A 3,473-nucleotide genomic window follows, 5' to 3' on the forward strand; every position below is an offset into this window, starting at 1 on the left:
CGCGCGGGCTGGCCGCCCCCCTCGCTCACTCCCCCAGCCGCGCCCGCTCCGGCTCCCAGATAGGAAGCTTCCTCGACCTTCGGCCCAAATGTGTGGGCGCCAGGTCAGCAGGCAGGAAGTGTCGTCACCAAAAGGCCCCGCGGCCAGCAGGAGGTGGGGGACCGCCACCCCCGCCGGACTCGGCCCTCCAGCGGCCCCTGGCCGCGGCCTGCCCGGCCCTGACGCAGCGCAAGTCCACAGGGCGCCCGGCCACCGCACGGAAAGGGCCTGGCCAAGGCGTCGGCCGGAAGGGCCAGGTGTGGTGGGCGTGCGCACCCCACCCCGGCCAGCCCCAGCGCCCCCAGTCCCAGCAAGCCCGCCCGGAGCCGGCTCACGTCCCTGGGGCGAGGGGCACTGCACCTGCTGGCACCGACGGGCCGGGGGCACCCCAGGAACGGGCCGAGGGCGGTGGGGGTCCCGGGCCCGGGCCCGGAGAGCCCGGCTGGGCCTCGGCCACGCTGGCCAGCCATGCGTGAGAGGCCGCGGTGCCCGTGGCTGCCAGGGGCCGGGGCGGGGAGGTCCCCGCTAAACCGGTCCCGCTCGCGCCCCCGCGCCCAGCACCCCCCCTGCCCCAGCTGGACAAGGCCAGGCCCAGGCCCCGTGTGCCCGCGGGCACTGTCGTCACCCAGACTTCCGCTCCTGGGCCCCGGCCGCGGGCCGGCGCGCACCGCTGGTCTCACAGGTGTGGCCGGCCACGGGCCCTCGCGCCCGAGAGGGACGTCGATGTGGTTTAGAGACGAACTTGTGGGTGTGCAGCATCCCGATGGGGGTGCCCGACACGGGGCTCCCGCGCGGGGCAGGGGGAGAGCTGTACGTTCAGCACCAGCTGGGAGCGGGGCAGGGCCGCTCCCGAGAGGCCAGGAAGGGCCCGAGCTCGGCGGCCACCCCGAGGGCCCGGGGCACGAGGCCTGGCAGAGTCAGCGGCTGGAGCCTCCCCCGGGGCAGCTGCCTGTAGGCCGGGCGGGGCAGTGGCCGGCCAGCGCGGGACTGTGGGGGCGCAGGCCCTTCCGGAAGGCCCGGGCGGCCCTGGCGGGCTCACGCGGGCCCACCCTGGCTGTTCCCGGTTTGCGAGAAGGCACAACCCAGCGGGTGCGACTTCGCCCCCGGTCCACGTCCTCCCAGCCGCTTTCAGGAGGGGGCTGGTGGGCACGAGGGGTCGGGGAGCGCCGTGTCGGGGCGGCCCCGCAGCCCTGCTCACCGGCTCCTCGGACCCACACTGCCCTCCCCAGGCCGCTCGCCCACGCCCCGCCGGGCCTGCCGGGACACGCCACTGCGTGGGCAGCGCCTGCCGTGGCTGGCTCTGGGGGAGGGGGAGGCGCGGGGGGTCACTGCTCCGTCCTGCGGTCCGGGGCGGCCATGGGCAGGAGGCCCAGAGCCCCCAGAGGGCGGGCAGGCGGCGGCGCTGGCCCCTGCACGTAGGGGCGGGGCCCAGCACCGTGCAGAGCTGGACTCACAGTGCGGCCACCGCCTGTGGCCTCGGCAGCCGGCCGGCCATGCGCCGTGGGGGTCCCTGGGGGGCTGAAGCGGGGCGGGGGCTCGCTCCCAGAGGCCCCGTGCAGCCCGCCGGCCCCCACCCCTGCTGGCCTGAGTGCGGGCAGGGGTGCCAGCCCCCTCTCTCGGCGAGTCTGGCCAAGCCCAGTCTGGGGAACAGCGGGGGGCCCTGTGGGCAGCCCCACATGCCTCTGGCCACCGGTCACTGTCCAGGATGGGAGGGTCGGCCGGCACGACTGTCCAGGGCCACCAGGCCTTTCAGGAACAAACAGGTCACCCGGGCCCTTGGCGGCCATCCCGCCCTCCCCACCACTTCTGGCCGACTCCGGAACCTTCCCGGGGCTCGGGGCTGAGCGCCCCTCACAGGAAGACCTGGCCCAGGGCGGGGCTTCCTCCGGCCGGGTTCTCCTGGGTCTTCCAGGGCCCGGAACTGCCCGTGGCCAGCACCACTGCCCAGGGGCGGCGGACGCCCCCAGCCTCGCCCCAGGCAGCCCCTCCTCAGCCTGGGGCCTAACTCAGACCCCACAGGCATCTGTCAGACTTCTGGCTTCAAACCAGAATCAGAGGCTTCTGTGGCCACAGCACCTCGGGGTGCCCTCAGCTCACAACCCGCCCCAACCCCCGTGGCCACACCAACGTCTGCTGGACCTCGGGGCCGTGCTGGCCCCTCCGCCCGTGGACGACTCCTCCCAGGCGGTCATGTTCTGCGGGCGGGGGCAGGGTGAAGTGCACCCCAGACCTACCAGGGTCTTGGAACCCCAGAAACACCTGCCCGCCCTGCGGCGCTGTGCTCCCCTGGGGGCGTCGGGCGCTTCCAGGGAGCAGCTATGGGACCAGGGGCAGGTGGGCGGAGCCCAGCCCTGCCGGAGAAGTAAATGCCGCCTCTTGCGGCCGGCACACACCGACACGGGGGCTCGCCTCCCACCGGGGGGCAGCGGAGGTGGCCAGCCTGCAGCCCTGGGGCCCGGCCGGCAGCACGGTCAGCAGGGCTGCCGGAGCCCAAGCCCCCCCACCCCCCCAGCATCCCGATGACAGCACCCGCCTTTGGGGCCAGCAATGGTCACCCAGAGGCCCCCAGGTCGGCAGGCAGCTGGACGGAGCGTCCTCAGGAGCCCAGTCGGCCAGCAGGGCGGGTGCCGGGCTCCCGGGACAGGCCCCTGTGCCCGTGTGTCCAGTGCGATGGGGGTGCGTGGGGGTCAGGGGGAGGCGGCTGGAACTGCAGCTTGCTCGTCTCCCAGCAGGGGCTGGCCACCCTCCGGCCTCTGCGGCCGCCGGCGCCCCCTGGCGGACGTGGGTGGGTGGGTCCAGCCGGCCTCTTGCTGCCTGCAGAGACCCTTTGCCCGCCAAGCCTGGTTCGCAGCCCGGCGTGACTCCCGCGACTTCGGGGGTGCGGTGGGGCCCCAGACGCTGAGAACCCTGGCCGTGAGTCTGCGCACCAGGGTGGGCCCACGGGGAACGTGTCTGCCCTGGCAAGGCCGCCTCCGGGCTCAGGGCAGGCTTGGGGGACAGTGGCCAGCGAGCGGGGCCCAAGGGCCCTCTGCAGAGGCGGGGACAGGCGCCCACGGGCAGGCCCCGCGGTGGGGGCAGCGCCGGCACCTCGGCAGGCCGTCCCCGCCGCCCGCGTCTGGCCTCCAGGGCTGGCTCCGTGCGTCACGAGTGGCCGCAGCTGGTCACTGCCGCCCACCGCCCCACGCCCCGGGGGAAACAGCGTCAGGTCCGGCCGCAGAGCAAGCCAATCCCCCACGGAGGCCTGAGAGCCGCGGGCGGGCGGGGGCAGCAGGCCGGGCGGCCAGCCCCCCTTGGGCTCCTCCTGCCCCAGGCCAGCCCCGCCCGGGCCTGCTGCGGGGCAGGGAGCTGCCGTGGGGTGAAGTGGGGCGAGAATGGGCGCCCCTGTCCCCCACGTCCGCTGGCTGCCCGCTGCACCTTCCAGGCGTGGGGGAAGC

Source organism: Condylura cristata, unplaced genomic scaffold, assembly GCF_000260355.1.
Source record: "Condylura cristata isolate star-nosed mole 26May11 unplaced genomic scaffold, ConCri1.0 scaffold00003, whole genome shotgun sequence".
Lineage (NCBI taxonomy): Eukaryota > Metazoa > Chordata > Mammalia > Eulipotyphla > Talpidae > Condylura > Condylura cristata.